General features: G+C 43.7%; 3 long non-coding RNA genes and 1 other non-coding gene across 5 annotated transcripts; 2 read left to right on the plus strand and 2 right to left on the minus strand.

Moving 5' to 3' along the window:
- Nucleotides 1-844: 844 nt before the first annotated feature.
- On the minus strand, nucleotides 845-6,074 carry LOC111938797 (uncharacterized). Its single transcript, XR_015279727.1, has 3 exons — nucleotides 5,967-6,074; nucleotides 5,450-5,634; nucleotides 845-2,576 (listed from the first exon to the last, which is right to left on the minus strand). It is a non-coding gene; the product is annotated as an uncharacterized LOC111938797 (transcript).
- Nucleotides 6,075-6,183: 109 nt separating this feature from the next.
- On the plus strand, nucleotides 6,184-18,689 carry LOC111938796 (uncharacterized). Of its 2 annotated transcripts, none has more exons than XR_015279728.1 (3): nucleotides 6,184-6,262; nucleotides 14,239-14,387; nucleotides 15,808-18,689. It is a non-coding gene; the product is annotated as an uncharacterized LOC111938796 (long non-coding RNA). The 2 variants fall into 2 exon arrangements; XR_015279729.1 differs by lacking the exon at nucleotides 6,184-6,262 and adding an exon at nucleotides 6,265-6,695.
- On the minus strand, nucleotides 10,261-11,040 carry LOC147648921 (uncharacterized). Its single transcript, XR_015279730.1, has 2 exons — nucleotides 10,925-11,040; nucleotides 10,261-10,665 (listed from the first exon to the last, which is right to left on the minus strand). It is a non-coding gene; the product is annotated as an uncharacterized LOC147648921 (long non-coding RNA).
- Nucleotides 18,690-24,258: 5,569 nt separating the features above from the next.
- LOC147648922 (uncharacterized) lies at nucleotides 24,259-26,170 on the plus strand. The gene is made up of 2 exons (XR_015279731.1): nucleotides 24,259-24,424; nucleotides 24,531-26,170. It is a non-coding gene; the product is annotated as an uncharacterized LOC147648922 (long non-coding RNA).
- Nucleotides 26,171-26,740: the final 570 nt, after the last annotated feature.

A 26,740-nucleotide genomic window follows, 5' to 3' on the forward strand; every position in this document is an offset into this window, starting at 1 on the left:
GCAGCAACAACTGTCCCCTTCCCAAACCTCCACCCTGAACTTCCCTGCAGTTAAAGCATTTCAAACCCTTGAAGCCCTGAAATTCCCAGCTCACAGCAAGGGAGGAGGGAGGGAAGGGGGAGATGGATAGGTATCATACTGTGGGAATTCTACTTCAGTGCACTAAAATGAAATTGGATCTTTTATTTTCTTTCCCGCCAGACGGAACAAGTTGAGGAATAATCCCAAGGAAGAAAAGGACAGATTATCTAAGCATGAAAAGTGAGTGTTGCATGGAGCATCTCTGAGCATGATAATTGTGGTCATTACAGGGTACAAAATGAGGTCATTATAGGGCTGAGAGAAAACTGAGAAATTATTAATTTGACTTTTAAGCACATGAAGAAAAACTTCCCAGCAATTCAAGGAGATGCAGCAGAAAGGACTGAGAGAGATTTCCATGCTCCAAACCAAATAATGCCCAGCCTGTGGAGACAGCTGATGCTGGGAAGAGCAGACCCCAGGCTCCTGTGCCCGCCCCACACTCACCTCTTTAGTCTCCAGAAGGCAGCACAGCTCCTCTGAGCATCTGGGAAGGAGATTCAGCACAGCAGGCTCCTCTTTCACACAGGGATGGGACTCCGTGCCTGGAAATCCTCTGCTTCCCTCCCTTTATGTTCCCACTGGTATTCCAGCAGCTGGCAGTGGGGCTGATTCCCTGAATCCCGCGGCTGTGGGGGGCTGGCTCCAGGCTCCCTGGAGGGACCCGAGCCCGGATCAGAGCTCAGCTCCACACTGGGAAGGAGCAGCAGGAGCTGTGCTGCCCTGCTGATGTAGCAGAGCAGCAGTCTCACCATTACCGTAATTCACTGCCACTCCCATATTGCCCAGAAAGAAAGAGCACTCTCAAGCGTGGTTTTAAATCTTCTTTTCTTTTTTCCCACTCAGACTCCTGGTTCCTGCAGAGACCAGAGAGTGGAGGGGAGATAACAAGCTCCTGTTTATGAGATAACAAGAAATTTTGGGGATCTAAAAAGAGAACTGCAGGACAAACGGAACAAGGAGATGAAGGCAGGACACATTGCCTGGGGTTTTGCATGGTGGGACAAAGCACAGCTGACTGGAGATGGGGGTTTAAGGAGGAAATTCCTCCAGCACATTGTGCTGTTGAAGGGAGGTTGATTTTCACGTGGCTCTTAATTGCAGTTTAAAAAAAAATGTGCCCGGAGAAATCCCCGATGAAGAACAGATACAAAAGTGATGTCCTGAGGTGGACAGAGTGGGATTTCACAGCCAAAGGCCAGCAAACCCTGTAGCCACAAGGTTTGTCCTTGTTCTCGCATGACAGACCCTCCTCCTCCTCCTCCTCCTCCTCCTCCTCCTCCTCCTCCTCTTCCTCCTCCTCCTGGGCAGAGAGGGAAACTTTGGGCTCTTGGGTTCAAGAGTTTCATGGACAGAGGTAGATCCGAGTGATGCTCAGATTCCCCCAGGAGAGTACTGAAAGCAGATCTGGGCTTGCCAGCAGCCCTGATCACTGCTCCAACAAATTCAGAGTGCCTGCTTGCTGCTGGGACAGCCACTGCTGCTGGAGGAAAAATGATAAAAGCAGCTCCCAGGAAGCTGGAATTTGTGCAGGTTGGGCAAAGAGTTTGGGACAGCGTAGTGACCCTTGCAGATCCAGCTGCACCATTGTTTGCTGCCTGTGTGAGGATAAAAAACCCCATGAGAACAAACAGCAAAGTGAGGGGGTGGTGGGAAAAAATTCAAGCTAATTTTGAGGAACTTGCAAACTATAAAAATGAGGTGATTTTTAAATGTTCAGCTGCTGTTTCTCCACAGTTTTCTTGACACACGTGGCCCCTGTTCCGTTGCACATAAGGTCTTCCACTGGTTTTTGGAGGCTGCTTGGAGGTCTTGTCCTTCCCTGAGTAACAAAGGTGCTGGGACAGAGCAAACCCTAAATGGATGAAGGGATTCTGGAGTTATTAAAGACCCTTGAAGGCTGTGATTCGAGCAGGTTCATTTTAGATGCCTGTCTTCAGATGAGCTCTGTTTTCATCGATCCATTGGGAAATGAGTTGAAATGACTGGGAAAGGAGTTGAACCCCACTCTGGGTTTTGTTTCTACTGGTACTCACTCTGCCATACTGGTGGCTTGTTCCAGGCTCTTAAATGCATGACGGAAATAAATACATTTATATTCATGGCTTTAGTCATTAATATACTCAATATATCAGCTCATCTGTGAGTAATGCCCTTGTTAGGGGACATCTCTCCAGAGTGGAGGGAAGCAGAAGGAAGGGACTGCAGATTTTTTCCTAAAATCCTCAAAGAAAAATGAATTTATGGCAGTGAAGAGCTCGTACACCTGGAGACCACCAAGAGCCTGAGGTCAGAGGGTCACTAAACACAGTTCAGGGTGTCCCCAGGCAAGGAGGGACAGGGCAGGATTTGTGCCACATCAGCCTTGGTGAAGCTTTGTGCTTGGCTCTGGCAAGACATGCTGGAATTGTCTGTGTCCAGTGTAAAAGTCTGGGATGAATCAAAGTTTGGGAGAAAGCAGAGAGGGATGCAAGTCTAGAAAACAAAAGGAGAAGCTGTGGGTAGCACCCACAAATCAGATCCTGTGTGGTGTTGTTATTGATAAACTATGAGTAATTAATAATTGAAAATAATAGTATTTTATAAATAATAATTTTATTAAGATAAAATTATTTTATATTTATATATAATATACAAATATATAAACAAATACATTTTAACTATATAATATATAATAATGTGCATATATGTCACATATATTTGCGAATATATTATTATCTGAAAATATATAAATTATTATATATAACATATATTATTTAATTTAATGTTATATATAAGTATATATTTATCAATAAATAAATATATTTCTATTTTCTATATAAATATAGAAATATATATTCTTATATTTAAACATTTATATTACTAAATTTTCTTAATGTAGATATTAATAAATAATTATTAATATTATTGATAACATATTAATTAATTATAATTATGAATAATTATACTCATTAGCACGAGAGGGTCCCTAGGGAGAGCTCCTGGCAATCCACAGCAGTTCAGCTATATCTGAGCTAAAAAATGTTAAAATCAGAGCCTTAAATCCCAACTTTTGGGCAGCAATTGTGTTTTCATTACAAGTATCTCATGAAAAGGCCCGAATCCAATTGTTTGTGTGTCTGATGGCATTTGATGAAGTGTTGTTGGTAATCTGCTCAGCTCAGTGCCAGACCATGCAGGCAGCTGGCCCAGGAGTGAGGGAACTTCTCTGAGGTGCTCCAGGCCTTGCAATGATTATTTACTTGCCCAGAAAGAAGTGAAAATGGTGGTTTTGATGAATCATCCCTCACATTTCAGTGAGGGTTTGACTTCTGCTTGGATAAGAAAGAAAACCCACCCAAAGGCAAGAGATGTTAAATGTTGTCTATTAAACTCGAAGCTGGACTCATTCCACTGTCTTTTAGGACTAGGACAGCCTGAAGCTTTTAGCATGGCTGAGTTGAAGATAAACTGGGAAATTCTGAGTGTTTAGAAAGGAAAAAACCCAACCCAGCATAGGGACTCCGAGTGAGCATTCAAAATGTGGATTAAAAAGTGGACTGGGCATAAAAAAAGGCTGAAATTTTCAAACAAGGTAGATCTGTCTGTGATCTCATACTTAATGATATTATGTCCAAGTATTAGAGGTTTCTCTGTCTTGGGATTCATAGGGACTTTTCACCATGTTCCTAAATCACTTAAGCACAGGCTGGTTAAACATGATTTATGTTTTTGCATTTATTTATGCTTTTGCATAAATCAAGGCAGCCTCATTAAAACTCAGGGTACCTTCTTAATTCTCCACAGATGAAGATTTGGGCCACTGGATTTTGTGTACAGCTGAAGCTCTGAAAGCTGCCTAATTACTGAGAGAAGCTGTTAAATGTTTATTCCTGTGTAACTCACAACAAATTTCCTGGTTTGATTTATTAGCTGGATGATCTGATAAAAGCTGCCCACATATGGGGGACACAGCTCTTTTGTAGCCTCAGGAATATCGATTTTACCTAGAATTGGAATAAATCCACCCAGAGATGAGTGCTTGCCTCAGTTTCCTCCCTCCTTCCCCATCCTGGCACTGCTGCTTCCCTTGGCTGAGAGTTCATACCACTTTTCTGAGCTTTAGCTCAACATTCGTCTTTAATATGCAAAATAGTTGGGGGAAATTGAAGATGTGTCTAAATCATGCCTTTCTCAGACTCATTTAAATCCTTCCTTCATTCTTTCATCTGCTGCCTGCCCACCTGTGAGAAGCCACGAGATCCAACGCCCTGGAACACCTCCTCCATCCCAATGAATTGATTTCATCACCAAGGCATCTCCCTCCATCTCCCTTTCCCAATCCAGCTTTTGGCAAGGCAAGGCCCCCCTTAGGGCCAGAGCTCTGACAGTGTGTCCTGTGTGGCACATCCAGCTCTTTGTGCAGTGCAGGTCACAATCCCCAGAACAGAAATAAACCCAGAGTTCTGCTTTATCTTTCCTGGATCTGAGCTAGATTTAGGCCTGGTCCTGTGCCTCAGCACTCACCACAGGCCTCTAAGATTTCCTTACCATCAAGGGCACGCAGTGCAGTAAATCTCTTAGGGAAACATAGCTCTGAAAAACCCCAGCGAAGAAATTCTGTCTTTATTCTTATTCCAGAGGGGTTGGAAGCTGCTGTGAGTGTATTGTCTCGTTTTGGCGGATTGTCCAGGCCCAGAACTCTCTTGCCACATGACTTTGTGTATAATTCTGTCATCTCTGCTGAGCCTCCACCTCCCTCCTGTGCTCCCAACTGCAGTTTGTGTTTAAACAATCCTCCAAGCAGCCCAGCCCACAGTGATGCTACATTTGACAAATGGAGCCTCTCATCTCCAAGGAGCTGTGGTACTTGAGGACTGTAAATGCAAAGCTCGTGTCACCCTCTGCCATCCCTGGGCAGCAACTGCTAGGAAAAAAAATTGTTTAGGGGACAGATGGGAAAGAATGTGCTTTTAGTGATGTATCAGTCTTTCCATAGGCACATATTTACCCATTATTTGCTTATCACCACATCTTGTCTGAGATCCCCTTGGAAGGAAAGGGGCCCGAGCTGATGACAGCAGAAGTCAGCAGCTTGGGAAGGAATGTGGCAGCAGAGTCCTCTTGGCTGTGTGTCCCTGTGAGCAGAGCTGGCCAGGGCAGGGAGGAGATCCAAAGCCCCCCAAGTCAGAGGCAGCAGCTGGAGCCCCAGAAATGTCTGCTGAGCTCACTGGGCCCTTTCTCTCACGGGTAGACACTGCCATGCCAGGACAGATCAGGCTAATTTAGGAGCCTGTCACACAGCGGGCAGCACAGGATGTTCCAGACAAAGAGACATTTGTAGAACAAGCCCACAAGTCTACAGAAGACCAGACAATCAACATCATACCTGTGCAAGACCTCTGGAGCTGCTGCTTTAACCTTTCCCAGGCCAACCTGTTGCCCTGGCAGGCTCCTCCTCAGCTGGTGGGTTTGGCCAGGCAGAGGATGAGCCACTCCTGTCTCCTGCTGCACTCCCTGCTCCTTCTCACACCTGCTCTCTTGTGTCTGAAGCACAACCCCTTCAGCCCAGCCCTGAACAGAAGAGAGCATTAATTAAGATATTTGTTCCTAATTAAGGTATTAAGGTATTGCCATAACACCAACAAAGAGCTGGGCTTTATTCTCTCTCTCCTGATGGGTTTTGTAGCATTGGGTGCAGGTGGTGAGGTGATGCTACCTTCCTAAAAACGCCTCCAGAGAGGAGAGTGTCTGGGCTACAATCACAATCACACTCACACACACACTCACAGACACACACACACTCACAGACACACACACACAGACACACACTCACACTCAAACACACACACACACAGACACACACACACACACACTCAAACACACACACACACTCACAGACACACCACAGACAGCTGACAGCCCAGAGCCAAGAAAGGTCCGTGTATGGAGCTCCCATGGGGTTTATTGCAGCCACACACTGAAGGGGCCCAGGCACAAAGACAAGGAGCAATGGAGGGGCCAGGGATGGGCTGGGGGGTGGAGCTGAGGGTCAGGGTCCAATAGGAACAGAGTAAATTGGTGCATAGGCGGGGCCAGGGGGAGGGGGAGCCAATGGGCTCACAGGGGTGGAGCATTGCAGCAAACTGGGGCCAATGGGGGAGCAGGGAAGGGAGAACTTTCTAGAGAAAGGACGTATAAGGTAAAAAAGGGGAGGGACAGCCCACAGACCAGCTGGGTACATAGAACTGGGGTACAGTAACATGGTGGTGCAAAGAACTATGGGAAAAGCTTTTTCCTACAAACTTTATGTGGGGGAAAACCTTCCTTTTATGCTTTAATTTCATACCTTAGAGGCCTCCTTCCACACCATCACTGCCTCTGTGCTCCAGGGTCTCCACAGGGTCTTTCCAGCAAGAAGCTCAAGTTAGAAGCTTCCATGCACCTTGTACTGCAACCAAAACCATTTTCCATTTCTTCTTTAATCTGCACTAATTGCCTTAAATTAAGGCTGTCTGTAGAAATGTACACAGTTTGTATATTTGATGGGATGCCAGCAGACATAGGTGCTTGAGAGACACCAGACAGATTTTTATTCCCTTAAAGGAACAAGCTGGAGCTTTCTTCTGAAGGACGTGAGCATTTTAATGATATGTTTTCTTCTGTCTTTTTTTTTTTTTTTTTTTTTTCTTTCTTTCTTTTTTTCCTGGCTCTCTGATGGTTATTACTAAAATACACACACCAATAATTCCCTTCCTCTGAGCCAGGCTCTCATGGCTGCAGAATGCAATTACCACAAATTAACGTCTCAGGGAAAACAAAGAGACAACAAAAAGCTCAAAAAAACCCAAACAAACCTTCCCAACTACTTGGGGAATTTAAAACTCTACTTAAAGCACCAGACAGGCAAGGGTGGTAATCAGATTTGCAAAGCAAAATGATTTTACACATTAAAGAGCACCAGGGGAAGGGATTCTCCTGCTCTGCCCTGCTCAGGTGAGACCTCATCTGCAGAGCTGCCTCCAGATCTGGGGACATCAGGAGGATGTGGAGCTGCTGGAGAGAGGCCAGAGGAGGCCATGGAGATGCTCCAAGGGCTGAAGCCAGGCTGGGAGAGCTGGGAGTGTTCACCTGGAGAAGGGAAAGCTCCAGGGAGAGCTCAGAGCCACTTGCAGAGCCTGAAGGGGCTCCAGGAGAGCTGGAGAGGGGCTGGGGACAAGGGATGGAGGGACAGGACACAGAGAATGGCTCCTACTGCCACAGAGTAGGGCTGGATGGGATATTGGGAGGGAATTCCTGGCTGGGAGGGTGGTTATAAATTCTAATTGAAAATGGGAAAGGCACCACAGACTGTTCCATGGGTATGGATGGGTTTCTGTCCAGAGGAACAGAGGGTTTTGTGGCTGGGCCAGTAGCACTCAGGTTCTGATTTCGTGGCAGTGGAGAGGCAGCCTCAGGAGTTGTCTCCTGGGTTCTGTTCCCAGCTCCCCAGCAGACATTTATGTTGCCTATGCTTTAAGGTAGTCAGAATTTACTGTTAATGAAAACAGTATTTCTTAGCATTGCACGGTTGTTAATGTTCAATAAATGCCTCCTTATTTCAGAGCTGTAAGATGTCAGCAATTCCCTTGATACCCCTTATATACAATATATATACATATATATATATATATATATATATATATATATGTATGTTTTCTTTTTTTTTTTCGATTTTTTTCTATGAAGTGCTCTCTGGGTTTTAGTGCAGTGAGGAACACTGGCTTGGGCATGTGGCAAAGTGATTTGTAGAGATGTTCTGTGGTCCTTTGTGAGCTGGCACATGGTTGTTGATGTTCACACGGGACTAGACTTTGATTTAGGTGCTCTTGATCACTCTTGGAAAGATGACCAAAATAGCAAGAGTCTTTATAGCTGCTGGGTTGGAACATTCTCCCTGGTTTGTGGTGGTCACTCCACAGGCAGATGAGTCCTAATCATATCCTTGTCAGAAAATCCTCCTTCCCTGGAGCTTCAAAACCCACATGTGTAGAAATGTGGATTTCTCAGGCTGTTCTCTACCTTGAAACTGGTGCCCACCAATGCCCCCAGTCTGGGTGGAGTCAGTGCCAGTATTTTGGTCTTTATATACCAAAGAATGGACCCAAACCAAAGATATTCCCTCCAAAAATAATTCAGACAAACACTACACAGAATTCCTGTGACTCAGCTTGAGAGAAACCCATCTCAGGTGCTGGGTTTTGCAATTAAACCTTGTCCTAAAGTCAGTGTGATGCAAGGAGGGGCAGGAAGTGGTGACACCTCTCATTTTTAATGCCTGGTTCTAGGCACAGTACTAAGTACCTGGAGGAAAGGACTAACTGCTGACTTATTTAAGTTCTTGTTTCATAATCAAAAATTCCCTTGCCAAGGACAGTGATCCAGCAGAGGTTTGAATTTACAAAGTGTCTGTGTGGATTTTCTGAGCCTCTCTAGGGAGTGTTGCTCCTTTTGCTGTTTGTTTGACTGCTGGTTTATCAGGCTGAGGAGATGAAAAATGTCCCTATTGCCTAATATTTGAGCCTGGTTTGTTTAGGATTAATTCTACCACTGCTGCTGCTGCTACTACAACTAATAATACAACACCAGAGTTCCCAGTATCTAGGGACACACATTTTCTAAACCTTATCTCCAAAAAGCTGGGGTTCAAACACTGTCTTATTTTAGCAAAAGAGATATTAATTTTAGATTATATTTTAAAACTGTAAAAATCACACCCATCACTCATCTTTCTTGTGCCTTGCAGGAAAATAACAAATGTCATGAAATGCTGGAGGCAGCTCCAGCTCTGGAATGTCACAAACTCCTCAATTCTGCACTAAACAGCCCCTATGAAATAAGATTTCACTGGGGAGTGGGGGTAACCTGAGACACAGAGGTTAAATAATGTCTTCCCTGAGCACAGAATTGACCCCAGACATCCCAAATAACCTCCTGCTCTGCCCTCTTGGCTTTTCCATTCTTGTTGGTGCCACAAGTCTGAGCCAGCTGTAAAACTTCCGCTGCTTTGGGTTCCCATCAAGACTCAGAGCTGGTCTGCACAGAATAATGGCCCTGTCACAGCCCAACGTGGTGCCTTTAAATTCAGTGCTGGTGACCCCTGGCAAGGTACAAGGGACACTTGCTGCTGGAATTACTCCTTGGATATGTTCCTGTATTTATTTCTCCCCATATGCTACAGCGTACTTCACAAATATGACATTTATTTGAGATCGAGGTAACAAATAGCACAGGAGTATGGGAAGAAAAGGATGAATCATAAAATGAATCATGGAGTGGTTTGGGTAGGAAATGACCTTCAGGATGATCCATCCCTACCCCTCAGCCATGGCAGGGACAGCTCCCCCTAACCCAGGCTGCTCCAAACCCCATCCAGCCTGGCCTTGGACACTCCCAGGGATCCAGGGGCAGCCACAGCTTCTCTGGGAATTCCATCCCAGCCCCTCCCCACCCTCACAGGGGACAATTCCTTCCCAATATCCCATCCATCCCTGCCCTCTGGCAGTGGGAAGCTCCTTGTTTTCTCATTCCCTTGTCCCCAGTCCCTCTCCAGCTCTCCTGGAGCCCCTTTAGGCACTGGAAGGGGCAGTCTCTGTGTGTGTTCACTCTCTCAGGCTGAGGATTTGCTGACTTATTCCATGTAATGTGGCATATTGGGAATGTCTTTGTTTTAAACAAAGCTGCTGCCTTGCATTTAGCTCCATTTAAAGTGTTTAAAAGCAGCTGCTTATTTGTGGTCAGCTTAAAATTCACTGTAACTCCATTAGGAAAAGAAAAAAGCTCAGAATGAGAAATAATTAAAGCCCTTTTAATGTGTTATAGGAGGGTGTGGGGGGGAGTGGAAGATCAGTGCAAGCTCTTCCAGGTTTCAGATCAACTTTATTATTTGGTGCAAATGAGAATCTGTCTTGAACAAATTCATTAGAGGTCCTGGTGGTCCCTGAATTTCACTGTGCTGATGTGACTGCAGCTGTGGGAAACAGGGAGCTCTGACTCCTCAGGTGTTCCCCACTGCCTGCAAACCATCCAAAACCCACGGAAAGCAGCAGCAGCATAAGAAAATTGGGGCTTTTTTTGGTCCAAAGAACAATCCTGATGGCTGCATCATCAAAAACAGGACAGCTGCTGTTTTGTTCATAAAAACCCCAGATGGAGAGCATCTCCCAGCTCTGCTTGCAGCTTTATTCCTTTTGGTTTAATCTTGATTTTGCTGATGTTTGTATTCTAGCATTGCAAGAGGCAAGAGTTCAACAACTCCCCTCTGAAATAGGACATTTCTCTTTATTCCCAGCTAGGAGCATTCCCAACATCCTGGGAATGCAGCCTGCACACCCAAGCAGCACATCTGACAACAAATCTCCTTCTCAGGAAGGCAGCCTCCTTTCCTGGTGCTCCAGAAGATTGCATTTCATCTGCAGGAGTTCTGGAAACAGCATTTGGGTATTACAGTAAATATCTCTGTGGGTGGAAAACAATCCAAGGAAAATTCTTCCCTCTCTGCAGTCAGGCAGGGACTGGATCCATTCATTTACCTCGAATTGCTCTGGTTTTGTAACACAGGTTTTGCTGCAGGGAACAGGTACAATGATATCCAACAGGCAGCACGCAGGAGAGAAAAGCAGTGTACCCATTTTCCATTTGCATGGATTTATTGCTAGCTCAAGATGCTCTCAGGGAGCTGGTGTGGTGGGGAATTACGGTTTTTCTGGTTAGCAGCCAGGCACAGCAGTGAGCTGGGATCAGCCTGGCTTACCAGGGAGGCAGACTTTCACCATTATCCCAGTTCTAATTCTGCATTCATAGATATTTCCTGACACCGACTCACCAGACTGGGAAGAGGTCCAGGACTTCAGACACCAAGGTCAGGAAAGCACATGATGAAGGTGCCTGTCAAGACCTCCTGCCTGAGCTGGATTTGGTCAGGAAGCCCCAAAAGAAAGCAGGAAGATCTCGTGAAGCCAGGGTAATTTCTGCCAGCTCAGGCCTGTCTCACACCTTGTGGAGTCAATCCTGCTGATTGGGAGAGGAGATGGGCAAAGCAAAATGTGATCACTGCAGCTGGGGATTGAGGGGAAAAAGCTGGTTCCAAAGTTAACCAAGAGATCCATCCCTGACCCAACTTTCTCTCACACCGAGGACTCTCCCATGGATGGAGCAGGGAGGGGCTCAGTTTTTGTTGAAGTGAAGCAGCAGGAAGAGGGATCAGGGCTCAGGGGACAGCAGGGACTGCTGAGCTGGCAACTTGAGGAGTTTTTCAAAGCCTGTGGTTTAACCCTGGATGAATTCACATTTTCTGAGTAATCTCCAAAAGCAAAGCTCGTTGCCATGCAGCAGCAGTGCTCCCAAATCCCAGTCTTCCCCAGTAGCAGTGACTGCCCAGCTCCAGCCAGAGCCTCCAGGCTGCACCAAGGCAAGGAGCAGAGCCTTGTTTTGGGAGAAAAGCTGGAAATCCAGACAGCCTTGAGAATCCTGGGGGGAGAGGATCAGGCTCCATTGCAAGGAAAGGAGCAATTTGAAGAGAATAACTATGGATTTCTACAGCAACACTGCTGATTTCTCTTGTTCAAATCCATGGGTTTAAGAGCTGCTGTGAAGGGAAAGGGAGCTGTGAAAATCTAAAGCTTTTTGCCTGCAGCAAATTTATCCAGAGGCTACATTATATCCAGGGTTTCTTCCTTCAGATAATTTGTTGGCAAAGCAAATGCAGCTTCAGCAAGGTTGGGCTTTTGTTCTCAGTAAAATAACTTGGCTGGAGGATCAGCCTTTGACTGTAAGTGTTCCTGTCATCTCACAAAATATTTGAAATAAAAGGATGCTGGACTGTTCTTTTAGAGTTGGGTCCAAGAACCAGCTCCAAACCTGAGCAGTATCTGAGCTCTCAGGGCTCAGACATGGCTCAGATCTTTAAATCTTTCTGGGGCTGATTTGGTTTTTCCCTGGATGCTCCATGTGCTGGTGCCAGCCAGGGAATTGTATGTCTGTGAATGATGATGTGCTTTTGGTTGTAGACCCTAGTCCAGGGGAGGTTTTACTGCAACAAAACCTTTTCCCACAGTTAGTTTTCCCAAGGAAAGGGAAACTTTGAGCTCCAGATTAAGGGGATGGCCAGTCAGTAACACGGACAATGCCTGAGAAAGGTGAAACCACACTGTGCTGATGTGACCTGACAGTATTTTTAAAGGAAGGATGGGAAAGAATTATCTATTTTGATGAAGAAATTATAAAAATACATGGAAAAAGGGAGAAAGTGTTTAATTGTATAGGTAATGTACACAAATGTGTAGTTGACACCAGAAATCAGGTGAAGTAGAAACTGTATGTTCTAGAAACTCATAGGAGTTCTTGGAACTTCCCTGATCCCAAGAATAGACTGGGCTTGGAGGGGCACAGGAGAGAACAACAGCCAGGAAAGTTCTGAAATGTATCCATTGATCCACCACACCCTGATTTGGAGAAAGACTTGAACCCACAGCAATTGAAAACAAAACCCATTTTGTCATTTGTATTTTGCTTAGTAATAGGATTTCTGGAATGGACAGCCTTGAGAGGGGCAGCATTAGGAGCCTCTTCCCATGTAATCAAGCTGTAAAAAATCACTTTTGTCAGGACTGAAGGGATGTTCCTCCCAAATCAACCTGCACTGAGATCCTCCACAGCCCATCCCTCCCTGATGGGATCTGATCCCAGATCCCCACTTGCTGCTGGGGCAAATCTTTACATCCTAATTGTTATGCTGTCAAACAATTATATTAATTAGTGCTCCTCATCCTCCTACCCCACGTGCCTGGCAGATTTCCACCGATACTTTCAGCCCATTGTGCAGTCAAGTAAAAAATGCAGCTCTGAGACAGAGAACAAGTCCTGCTGTGCACAGATTACATTTGCTGTAGATTTTTCTTTCCCAAACTGTCAGATAGCTACAAACTGTTCATACTCAGGTTTTAATGAATAGCACAGCTCAGCTCTTAAAATGGCTGCGTGATGATTTCAACCAACCTATTTAAGGTGGGATCCACCTCAAAAAGTGGCTGAAGTTTCTAATAATTTCTAGGAGCAGCTTCCTTTCTGTAAGCAAAGAGAACTATTTTTCTTCCAAACTCTTTCCATCAGTAGATATTGATCACTTAACCAAGCCAGCCTTTCAGCTGTGAAAGGCCTTTGATTAAAATTTCCCTTGGCAGTGCCTTGGATTAGATATTTTATCATCATCATGAATACTAAACCACCATAATGTAAAAAAAGGAAATGAAATGAGGAGAAGAAATGATGGAAGAAGTGGAAAATTGCGCATTAAATGCCAGACACCCTCTTAGATACTCCTGGCCCACTTTACATATTGTACAGTCACTTAAAAGAAAATCTCAGGGCTAAAAAAATTCTATTTAATGTAAGCATTCTGAGTAGCACCTGTAAATCTTACTGGGGTTGTTAAGAGGCTGCAGATTTTCTGCTGTGTTCTTGTGGTAATTGGAATTCTCTCTCTGCCTCAAAAAACTGAGAGCAATTGAATAACAAACAACCTGTCCACCACAAAATCTGCTCTGATACAGCCCAAGTGTCAGCTTGCTCCTTGTTTTTATCAGAAAACTCCCCACCACATGGGTAGAGTGCTGATATTCCGGATAAATGCCACTGCAGATGAGTCAGCTGCAGAGGAGGGGAGCACTGCTCAAGTATCTCGCTGTAGAAAGAAAAAAAAATTCTCTTTCAGGATTCAACAAAAAGGCAGAAGGCAGCATTTATTTCACAGGGAGGCAGCAGTGATGGTCAGAGCTGATATTTAGTGGTGAGGCAGCAGTGATGATCAGACATGACAAAGGACGATGGGGATTTTTGTGTTATAACCAGGAAAAAATTGTATCTATTGCAAGTGATGCATTCTGGCCCTGATAAAGTCTATCAGTGGCTGGTTTAACCCTTTCTTATGATGTTCTTTAATCTGTTTCAGCAAGAAGCTCTTTGGAGGACAATGCCACTAATGGCACAGTGGGTTTGATTGTGTGTTTCTCAAAAAGAACTCCCATTTTTAAGTTAATGATGCAGAGCTGCAGCCACAGTCATTGAGAGAAAATGAAAGAGCAGCATTGCTAAGGTGGTTTCAAACCCACAAGATTTAATGCTGATTTTTATGTCCCCCAGGCAGCAATAAGAAGCCAGCAGCTGACTCAGGAGTTTCTTGTTAAGCAAGATTTGAGCACCTAATTCTCACACCTGTGGATAAAACTTTGCTGTAAAGAAGAGGTCAAGGGATGCATGAGCCAGAATTTCCTATTTAATTCCACTGTAAGGTGAGCTTTAATTAGAATTGTGTCTGCAGGATGGCTGTGGCTAGGGGCAGGGTGTTTTTGAGTCCCACTCTTAGCAAAATTACTCTCAGTGGGTTTTCAAGATAGATGAGTGGAGGGCTGTGCTGGCAGAATTACACCCCTGAAAGGTTAAACCTGTCAGAATGCAACCTGAAACACAGAGCATTAACTCTGCCATTTATTGAGGTAAATATTTATTGTCTTCTGCAACATCAACCTTCCCAGGGGGCTCCCAGATTCCTGCAGAAGATGTGGAAGCAGCAACAACTGCAGAAACAGAAGCTGCCCAGACTTTCATTGGTTCCTCTCCCCATTTCAGCTCCCAGCTTCCAATGTCTTGCTGATAGCCCAGCCACAAACAAGCTGTTCATCCAGCGTGAAATGATTTTTTGAATTTGTATCCATTATCTGAGGCAGAAAAACCCCACTCCCCCTGGTTGCTGTGCCAGCAAAGAGCCTCCAGTGACACCGGGGTGTCGGGAATGAAAGCTGGTTTTTGTTTTGCTAACTCTGTGGAGCTGCTTTGCAGCTTCTTCAAGATCTTTGTTGGCCTCATTTTCTTTCAGCTGATTACTTGGGTATCATGGTCTGGCCTAAAGCATCAGATAAAAGAGTTCAGGACTTGGTAACAGCTGGTACACAGCTGGATTGTGATTCCTTAGCAGGAAAACCAGAGGTGCTGTAGGAAGGAGCCAGTGGGGCTTTTCCACACCTTTCTGACCTCATTTTGAGGCAGCAGAAGATGCACAAGCCATTGATGTCTCTGGGTGGTGAAGGGCTCTCAGAGTCCCTCTCTGGCTTCCCTGAAGGCCTGAGTGGAGGAGCTGGGAATGAAGAGGATCAAGGCTGTGAGGACTGGGAGAGATGAAATGATGGGCTGGACCACACTTGAGAGAGCAAAGACAGCTCTTCAGCAGATATCTCTGGCACACTGCTGTCCTTTTGGTGGGAGGAGGTTTGAGTAAACAGAAATGCACTTTATGATTCTTTAATGCTGCCAGTGTAAGAACCAATCCTTCTTTGTTGCACGGTGTCTTAAAGATTTTAATAGAAAACGTGGAAGAGCTACAGGGAGAGATTGAATGTGTTCAAACAGGGAGCAAAACAAAACGTTTTTGTTCCCTTACTCCATCAGACAAAGGTCACTCACCCATTCTGACCCAGTTCCCCATTTTGCAGCGTGTTCCCCCTCTGGCCTCTAGCCCACCTCAACCCCTTCTTTAGAGAGGCCTAATTTGGGTTTTTTGAGTCTTACGTGAAACCAGCCCAAATTAAAACCCTCTCTTTGACTTGAGTTCCTTCTCTGGCCACATCCAGCCCCTTCCTGGGAGGTGTAGTTTGGGTTTTTTTGTGGTCTGACCCAAAACAAGCCCAAATTAAAATCTTTTCCCTTTGACTTCAGCATCTGCTCCATGAGATCCTTCAAACCCAGCGCTGCTCCAGTTCTGCTGCATTGATGGAAATTCATTGACTGCAGTGGAGTTGGGATAATGATGCTGTTGTAGAATAAGAACTAAATCAAGGCATCAGCGATGAAACTGAAAAAATAAACTTTGGCGTCAAAGTCCACTTCAGCCAGGGGTTGTGCAAACATTCTCATGAAAAGCAAAGCATGAAGGGAGCAAGGAAAATAAACTCTCTAGCAGTTGTCCCAGCAGTTTCAGGCACTGGGTCCTGTGATTCCATGAATGACAGAGAGCTGAAAATATTTACTAATCTCATTTTAAAGTATTTAATTATGTTCAGCTGTGATTTAAAGAGAACACGCTGGCATGTAATTTCTCATGGAGAGAAAAATCTACTCTTTATGTCACCAGCAGGTATTTTATTTTACTTCCATGAACCCGGTGTCAGCAGCACGAAGGCATTTCTGATCCATAGAAATTCCCAGGAGGAGTTAGTGACACAAACAGCGGAGCCTGGGCAGCAGCAGGAGCAGGGGAGCAGCGTGCTCTTCCCACGTTCCATTGGTGGCTCTGATGACAAGTCTTTGGCATCCTGGGACGCTCACTGGAGCCAAGAGACCACGGGCAAACTTCACCATTTCTATTTCTGTGATCTGTAGGTTTTTTGGGGGGTTTTTTTGGTTTTTTTTTTTTAACAGTTTCATGCTCCTTTTTCTGATGGAGCAAAGCTTTGACTTTTTTGTAGTCAGATTTTCCTTGCTGGTTTTCTGGAAGCTGCCATGGCTCAGGCAGATCCAAGTGCTGACAAAGTGAGCTCAGTTATTTATCATAAAACAAGGGGAAAAGCACATGTGACACCCCCATTCCCATGGCTGCTCTGCATCAAGGGAACCACAGATTAATTATCAGCACTCCTGATGCCTGACAGTAAACTCCTCAAGAATTACCTTCAATAAATTATTGAAACGTGAAAATTATTTGCTATAATCTCAGAATGCCTTGGCATTGCAATATAAAATTTAATAGTAATTCCTTGCACTTTCTGTCCTGTGGATGAGAGATGCTTTGTAAATATAAAAGGACATTTATTTCCAAAGGTCTCCATGTGATGAGTGCAAGGCACCTCTCAGGCTGGAGGGATCTAGATGAACGTTTCTTTTCCTTTTGTGGCCAATATATTTTCATTCCCCTGTGTCTTTGTTTGAAAGGCAGGTGTCTGCCTGGGAATCTCCCTTGGAATGGAAAATGTGACCCCCTTCCCTCTGAATTATTACTCATTAAATGTATACATCCCTTTGATGACTTATTCAAGGATGGGCTCTGAGCACAGAAATTCAGGTGCTTTCTTAGAAATCCAAGCCCAACTGAATCATTTGAGAAGAGCTGAGGGAGCTGCACAGACCCACAAAAGCTCTCCCAGTGCTCCAGGAGTGTAGCCTTTCCCATGTTATACAGCTGGACAAAGGAGGAACATGAAGATTGAAGGGTTTATCTGTGTTTTGTCAGCAGAGGACTGAGAGAAACACACCAGGAACAAGTGAAACCAGCATGTCCATCTCCCTAAGCAGAATTTTTTCCCTGTGATAGATTTCCCTGTTTGTTTCTAGGTAATTTGAATTACCTAGAATACTCTTGAATCGCTCGGGAATTGTGAATACAGGGAACCTGACAACCAATTTATTTACTAATGGTGGAAGAGTTCTGGTATTCCTTTAATGGGTGTACAAATTTCCTTGTCTCTGTGCAGCAGATTTTCTGTAGCAGGGATTTAATGTTTGACCTCTTAATATGAAGAACAAGGTTTTATGTCTACAATAAAGACATTTTACAGCATCTCAAAGATTTCAGTCACTAGAGGGTAACAGAATCATGTAAGGGAGCCACAGACTACCTGACCTACTCCTGGTCCTAACTTGACCTAGCATTAGTGGAAAATGTTCCTGTCTTTATATCAACAGAGCAATTCCAGTGACAACTATTGAGCCAATCTGTTCAGCCCTGACAGTGAGAAATCTCTCCTCTGCCTCCAAGGGTAATTAGGGTAATTATACACATGTCAATTAAATGGGAGAAAGAATAAATCAGTGTCAGTACCCTAAACCACAGCCCATTCCTTCCATCATCATGAAGTAACTTGTTGTATCAACATCCTTTGCATTTATTGTTATCTTTTAGCCCTCAAATCTCCTGCTTTGGCTGTAGAAGGTTCAAATTCCTGGTTTTGAAAGAAAACACCCTGATTTTCCATCAAGAGCTCTGAGAACTTCTTCATGGCCTGCCCAGGTGCCACTTCATGCCATAAAACACATTTCCTCTTAAAAACTGAATCCTAAACTGGGGGTTAGGATAAATAAATCCACGATTTTCTCATGTATCTCTCTTTCTGTTTGTACTGTTCTAGTAGGTGTGAGGAAGTGCTGGCAGAGTTTGGAGGCTGAAAAGGCTCTGAGTGCCTGAAAACAAGGCACAGTGTGGAATTCACAGGTCTTAAATAAAACCCTGAGGTGATGACACTGAGAACGTTTCACCAAACGAGTCAGTCGCAACTCAGAGACCTCCAAGGAGCCAAACATCAGTATTTGCACCTCCAAATCTATGCAAATCAGGAAAGGATTCTCTTTTCTTTATTATTAACTCTTTTACTGCATGTGTGGCATATCCCACTCTTTAGTGTCTGCACGTCTCAAGTTCAAAATGAGTGAAAAAAACCTCTTTTCTGGCTGGTGCCTTGTGGAAACCCCTTTGGATGTGACACACAAACCTGGCTCTTACTGAGCTGAGCCTCAGGCTGAGGAAATTTCTCATGAAATCTGCTAAAATAAGTCAGGAATCTTCAGAATTGCTGGAAAAGCAACCTTCCTTAAGGAAACAAAAGAAATACAGAGTATAGCAGGAAAAAAAAGGGCCAAATTTCAATGAACCTGGATTTATTGAAATGCAAGCGATTGATTTCAGTGGGAGCAGCAGTTGGCTAAGAGCAGACCTGATTAATTAACAATAACAATGTTTTGGCAGACTCCTCCAGAGTCCCAGAGGAGCAGTCCATGCAATTACCACTACAAAATCCCCATAAATACATGGCTGCATTTGCTCTATTAAATAAAAAGGCTGTAGAGAGTTAATGGATTAGGGGAGCCCTTTATGCAGAAGAGGGCTCATGATGAAGCACCAGAGTGCCATGGACAAAGAATGTGACCTCACACAAGCCCATGGCACAATTCCACCCGATTCTGTAGGATGAGGTTTCACTTTGACAGTCAGTGAAGGTGGGAGCTTTTGCTCAGTGGCAGTTTTGTGCCAGCACCTGCTCAGGAAACACGTCTGTTCCAGCTTGTGCAGCCCTTCAGCTGGAAGCACCTGCTGGACTGAGCTCACAAATCCCTCCTGCCCTGCGTTCTGATTGAAATTCTGAGTGCTTTCACTTGCAGCCTGGAGAAACAACAGAATGAAAGGGAAAACAAACCTGAGTAATGGAATTGAAGTGATGGAAGAGGGGAAAACTCCTGGCTATTGGAAGGAAGTTTTTGGTTTCTTTTATTTTCAACAGGCTGCTGGGGGTTAGTCACTGGCACTACTAACCACAGGTGGAAAACATAAATTATTACCAGACTTTTTAATAATATAAAACATTGCCAGGCTTGGAAGTCTATTTAGGACTAGCTGATTAAACATGTATCGTGTGGTCTGTGCTCCCTAAAATGTTTCATTGACCCTTGTATCCTGGATAAATCAGAGCACCTCACCCCTGTGCCTCCCCTCAACCCAGCTCCTGAGAGAATGAGATCCAAACTGTCCTGGACGTTCGTAGCAGTGACAGAGGAATGGTCAGGAATTCCTCTGCCTGCTCTTTCCCCACATCCAGGTTTCCTCCCTTGCCAGGCTCCTGCTTCAGGCTGTGACTGTTCAGTGTCTGGCCCATTTTTGCAGCAGTAATTTGGGATGGATAATGCTGCTGCTCTGCATTGCTCAGATAAAGCCCCATTTATTTCCCATCTCATTGGCTCTGAGGGATAATTGAAACACAGTCCTACAGTTTAGCTCTTCATAAATACCAGCAAGGGTGAAGAATTTAGCCTTTTGAATTATATTTATGCTCATGTCTGAATTATATTTTATTGAATATGTTTTGGTTCCCTCCCAGTGTGTTGTAAGTGCACCAGCAGGGAGCTCCAAACTCTGTTGTCTCATGATTGACATCTGATTTTCTACTACGGGGTTAGATCAGGGAAAAATCAGAGAGCCCAAGATATCCAAGACTAACACCTTCAAAATGCTCCTGGCATTCCTTTCAGGTAACCACAAATATCCTTATTTTAACTGACTTCCACGAACAATGCAATATTAATTAATATTTTGTCTAAAGAGTTTGGAACATTTGATGCCACGACTTGTTCACCTCTGGATCTTGACAAAGTAAGGAAGAGGACCCTGTGACAGGAGAAAATTTCTCATCCTCTCAGGGGGGAAAGCAAAAAACAAGGGGGTAAGAAATTAAAGCAATTTAGAGGCTGATAATGAAGAAAATCACAGACCCTCTTTGAAGGCTGTTAAGAGCTCTAAACCAAGGCAGGAGATTTGTGCAGAGATTATTGATAGCATTTTCTGTCTACATTCTGAGACATCCATGCCTTGCTCGTGGTGTTGTTGCTGTAATAAAAACTCCATCTCATGCTTCAGCACAGTTCACTGTCCAGCACAAATTATACCCAAACATGCTGAGACAGGCAGCAGAGGAGAGGAGAAAGGGAAGCAGAGTGATGCTATAAAAAAAGCTATTTGCTAAAGGTGGTATTGATCTTCTCCTTCTGAATTCCTCCACATAACTTGCTCAGGCTCCCTCTGCAAATGTTTATCCCGTTAATACATGTGCCTGGAACATTTACTGCCAGTCTGTGACAGTCCAAGGCAGTGAAAGCCATGAGCAATGTGGTGTGGCCCCAGCCTTTTCCACAAACTGATCACTTGTGACTGCAAGGCAAGCAAGGGTGTTAATTACCCCCAGTATTAATTTTTGACCTCTGTTATGGGGAAGATTGCAATAAACCCTGCTCTGACCTCGCTGTCTTTGTAGAGGAAAGGCTTTTAGAGGCTGTTTCTTCAGCTGCAAAACTTTCTGAGTGCTTCATGCATCAGCACACCCTCACTGGTGTCCACCAGGATAAAGGATGTTGATTAATTGATTAAATCTTGCTAATAGTGCTCTGAGACTTCACAAAAATGCATATTGAAGAGGAGAACTTCATCAAGAGAATCTTGGATACCGCATTTAATCTGTTCTGTCTGCCCAGGAATGATGGAGACTTCCCAGTGAATCCTGCTGGGATGGTGGGGATTTGATATTTGCCATTTCTACAGCTCAGCTGTAGAATATGTAATCACCATTTACCGTGGTGTGTGTGTGCTCGTCATGGTGACATGTCCTGCTCCTGGAGTCTAAAATGAGCAAGATCCCATTAGCAGTGGGAGCTGAGCATGACTGGGGAGAGAACTGGAGGTGTTCCAGTCATGCTAATAACACTTTTTGCCTGGAGATAATAACAATCCCGTTATGTTAATTTTTTGCTTGGCACATCCAGTATGGCACTGACAATTACGGCCCCTAAGTGTTTTTATGAGGGCTTAATGCACACTGCAGGGTCCTGCAGAGCAGTTGGCAGGGTAAAACACAGGACAAATCAGATGGTTGATCAGCACGAGGAGCCTGCACACCAGGCCCAGCTATTTTTAAACCCCTGGGGAGCTCTGCCACCAGATGGGCGCTTTTTTGAGCTATGAGTACCACTCAGAACAGTTTGGTTTGTGCCTTCCACAACCTCTGGTAACTTTGGGAATTCTCTTCTGCAACTGCTCGACCTGGCTCCTCATTTTTGACATAGGGATCAATCAACATTAAGAAAGTTCAGGAGAATCCTGTAAGTTTGTCAGGCTGGATGGAGCTTGGGCCTGGTGGGGATATTGGGCTTTGTTTTACCTGTCCTGACCCTTGGGATACATCAGGAATAGTTCAGAATGAGATGTCCCAGCCCTGGAAATGTCCCAGGCCAGGTTTGATGGGGCTTGGAGCAACCTGGGATGGTGGAATCTGTCCCTGCCCATGGAATGAGTTGATCCTCATGCTCCCTTCTAACCCAAACCAGTCCATGGTTCTGTGTAAAGATGCAAACTCACTGATTTTGGGAGTTAAACACCTGGATACAAATGCAGTTTCTACATCCCTTTGTGAGCCTGGATTTTTAACCTCCAGTTCATTCCTGGAAATAAATAAACCACTTCACAGCTCAAGCTTATTTGAAAACTGCTAAGTGGGGTTTTGTCATATTTAATTAAAACTTGACCAAAATGTATACAGACTCGAAAGATAGGATGTTAGAAGGAAGTTGAAGGTGAAAATATTTGTTTTTCATTAATTTTTCTTCCTGTGTCTCTAATGTGTTCATTTTTCTCCCTGCTCCTAAATGAATACAGGAGACAATTTCCATTAAAAGTGGATGAGCTGGAAGAGTGAGTGGAGGGTTTTCTACTCTGAAATTTAAATTCTTTGCTCTTCAAAATCACTGCCCAAGTGCTCAATTGTTTCATGTTCCACCTCTATGACCACATTATCTGCTAAAACATCTGCAATGACTTTATTATTAATAGGCAATGTCATGATTTTCCTCTAGCAAACTTCCCCGGGACTTCATCTCTACTCTGAGCAACACAGTAATATTTACTCACACTGAAAAAATCCTGTCAAGAATTTTGATGTTCCTTCTGACCATTAATTAAGCTTGAAAAGCACTTACCAGCACTACTATTAGCACTTCATGCCTGGCTAAACCTACAGAGAAAAAAGTGAAGAGAGCAATTTGATGTATTGTGAAATAAATTTGCTGCCAGGAGAGGATGATACAGAAACATGAATACAATCAACAGAAAACTTATTTTTCTACTTTGATCAAGAACTAGAGGCTTCTGGTAAATACTCAGAATATATTTTGCTCTATACAATCTACAGTTTTTTATATACTCAAAATACTCAACAACATCCTTCCAGTTCTTCCTTTTTCCATCGGAATAATTACTATTTCTATTATTTCCATTAAAATAATTACTATTACTCTAATAAATAATTCATGCTTCCTTTTGGAATACTGAATGATTTTCCCCCTCTTTTCTTTTTTTCTTCTGTTTCCCCTTTCTCCCAGGAATACCATTGCTGTTTGATGTGCTATGTTCGTTCCCACAAAGAGTTTGGGTTCTGAGAATCTGACATTTTCCAACAGAAACCCATTCCATGAGAAAATCTCCAAGCCAGTCGTTTCTCTAACTGCAACCAGTTTGCCTCCCATGGGCCCAGATCCAGCAGCAATCACACAAATATCAACAAAACCTCACAAGCTCTTCCAGCCCAATCCACTCCTGTAGCCATGGTTTATATGAAATTTAATACAGAGAGACATTTCTACCTTTTTCTGGGGTTCTACAGTGCTGTCCCTCTGTGGCCACCAATGGCTGCCTGATAGATTTAAATCTAAAATTTGATTTCAAATTAAATTTCAAATGACATTTAAAATTTAATTTCAAATCAAATTTCAAATTTAATTTAAAAATACATTTAGTATAAAGCTTTCTCCCAGTGGGTACAGGTATAAAGAACTCTCTCTGCAAACACAACATGGAAAAAGTGTGATTTATTTTTTTACTGAAAGTTCCTGCCAACTTTTTCTCTCTGGTCCCAGGTTTAAACTCATTTGATGGTTTTGAGGAAAGATAAGGATTTGAGGATTGAGGATTACAAATGACAAAAAAGAAAGAAGGAAGAGAATGTTTGGAAGTAGAGTTTTGTTATGAAGGAAATATTTAAAATAAGAGGGATGAAATTCAAATGGATTCTTGCAGCACAACTACTGACTTTATTGGAGGCAGTTTGATTTATAGCTTGCATTGATTCTTGAGTTCCTGGAACATTCTTTGTTTTCTCATTGTCAGTGTGCACTGTAGCAAAACCACGCTGCAGTTTGCTCTTCCCCAGAAGACATCTCCATTGCAGGGAGAAAATGGAAAAAAAAGCAGAAATTCCCATCAGTTCAGAGCAGATGCTTCCCTCTGTATTTGCAAAACAAAAGCATTGTCTGTAAATTTTCAGCATAAGGTTCTTAGAATGAAAAATGATATATTATGCATACAAAAGTCTGCCAAAATGACAGCAGGTCTTGTTAAAGTTCTTTTGTCAGGGAGAAAAACTTAGACAAGTTGCCTGACTATTTTATTAGGAAATGAAAAACAAATATCCAAGTGGTTTTTGTTTTAGAATTGTATTGTAAATGGAATTAAATACATTGAAAAGGTAAACATGGTTTGATTGATGTGTATTATATTTTCCTATTTCTCTGTATTTCCCTATTCACATCACTTTTGTTGCAGTTTTGACCTGGGTTCTTTCTTAATGCTCAATATTTTTGTAGGGAAAAGACACCCTCCTTCCCAAGCTGTCATCTACAAATCCAAAAGAAGAACTGTGTCCTTCTGATCAGCCTGATGATCACCACAGACCATCTGGGCTGCACTTCTGGCCAATATTCAGGTGTGAAGTAGACTTGAAGCATTTCAAACTCTCAAACAAAAAGAAGTGTGAGTATTTTGCCAGACAAAGCCAGCTTAGGTACAGGCAGAATTTTAGCAAAGACTGGGGTGACTACACACTCCCATACTAAAAACAGAAATACTTCTCCATCAGACCTTTATTTAGGGTTCCTAGTGCAGAAGTGGAGCAGGAAAGGAGCCGTGTTATCAATCAGTCCGAGGGCTCTCACCCGGCTGGAACAGGACATGTTGTGCACTATATATTTATATTTACCCATTTCAAAAGGCTGCAGATTCATTTTTATTTTTCCTTGACATGAGAAATATTGGTGGAAGCATTGAAGGATTAGAGAGTGCCTGTGATTTTCCTGCTAAAGTAAACATCAGCCAATGCTGTAACCAGATCACATTCTTGTGGCGGGCTGAAGAGACTTTAATTTTCAGCTACACTGAGAAGAAGCAAAAAGTGCACCAGGAAATGGGCTGAGCTTTCTTTAGTGTGGGAATGAAAACGTGGGACAGATGGGGATATTTGGCCTCATTTTACCTGCCCTGATCCTTGGGATCCATCAAGAATAGTTCAGGATGAGATGCCCCATCCCTGGGAGTGTCCAGGTTGGATGGGGCTTGAAGCAACCTGGCAGGGTGGAAGGTGGGGCAGGGATGGCTCTGGATGGGCTTTAAGGTCCTTCCTACCCCAACCATTCTGGGATTTGAAGGATTCTGCAGACAAGAAATGAAATGATTTCTCCATTTTGGAGACAGCAGTGCCGTCCTGCCCAAGCAGTCTCTGCCCTGAGTGTGTGTGGTGGCACTTGCAGGCAGGACAGAGCCCCACCAGGGAGCAAACACGTGGCAAAAGAGCCCTCACTCCAAAAAACCTTCAGCAGGGCAAGTTCAGGGAGGGAGGAGACCGGCCCCATCAGCTGCCCTGTGCTGGCTGAGGTGTGAGGAGCAGAAATGTCACAGACCTGAGGTCACCCAGGCAGCTTTCAGCAGACAGGTCCCTGGAGCCCAAGCACTCCAACGAGGTCAGAGCACAGCGAGGCTCTTCCTTGCCTTCCTTGGAGGACATTTCTGTGCAGGCACCAGAGAGGATTTATCTGTAAATGGTTTTGATAACCAACATTTGTAAATGGTTTGATAACCACGAGAAATGAAAGCTGGAAATTATGTACTCTAAAGAGTAATTAAAGACAAGCACAACCCCAAGTAAAGGGGGTTCAAAATATTTTTTAAGAGCACACAGATAGCAGATGGAAGATAAAGTTTTCTGCTTTTTAAAACCCCAAACACCAAGCAGTGTACTGCAAAATAAATCCATTGTTTTGCCGTGTTATTGTGAAGAGGGTACCTGGTTCAGTGGAAGATGATTCTCTGAGTAATTTTTGGACATCATTCTGTTTTCACAATGCAAAATTCTGCATACATTGGGTGGGAGCTGGATGAGTCACCCAATATCTGCTGAGATTTTAATGCCAAGTTATTTTAATGTCTAAGGGAAAGCATAAATCAGAAGTTTTCAAATGACAGGCACATTTCTGGAGCAATGTTGCAAACCCATGTAGGTGAACAAGCTGAGAGTTACAGCTGAGTTCTTTTCTTTGAGTGCCTGTACAAAGCTCTGGATCCAGCCCAGAGAAAGGGAGAAGGAATAAAATTAATACAGCTCATAGGAATGCCTGGATTTTTGATGTGAATTTCTCTCTTAATGTATTACAGTTACTTTTTTGGGAAATTTTCTGCTTTCCAACTAAACATGTTTTAATATAAATAATAACAATGATAATAAAATCCAGCAGTTTGCATTGAGGTCTTATTTTCCCACAAGGATTCTTGAGAAGCTGAACAGGGAATGTTCTCCAGAAGAAAAACAACTTCTGCCCAGCCAAGCAGAGTCCTGCTGCAAAAAGGTGCAACTGCAGTGACTTCAGCACAGCTCTGTGACCTAAAAAATGGCCAGAATTGATGTAAGAGGGAAAAATGTTGCTCTGGCTCACATAAAGAAACAGCACATTCTGTCCCAGAATGGTTATGTGGCCCCTGCTGAGCTGAACTTCCCCTGGATAATTTCTTTATGTCTTGGAATTCAACCTCCAGCCAGCCCAAGGCTTTTTGTGCTACTTAAATTCGATGGAAAAATCATTTGGGGAGTCTTGGTGATGTCCTGTGCTCTGTGCTTGTCTACATGCACAACAAATTTACTGTGCAAGCTCGAGGCTTTGATGTTATTTTTAAAAGTTCTTGAGGGCTGACAAGACTCCTTGAGTTTGGGGTCAAGCTGGAGAGGCTGAAGTGGGCACACAGATATTTTCTGATTTATTTTAGCATCCTGTGCATGATGCAGCCCTGGGCTGTGTCCAC

The sequence above is a fragment of the Cyanistes caeruleus genome, chromosome 29, assembly GCF_971803275.1.
Source record: "Cyanistes caeruleus chromosome 29, bCyaCae1.hap1.1, whole genome shotgun sequence".
Taxonomy (NCBI): Eukaryota; Metazoa; Chordata; class Aves; order Passeriformes; family Paridae; genus Cyanistes; species Cyanistes caeruleus.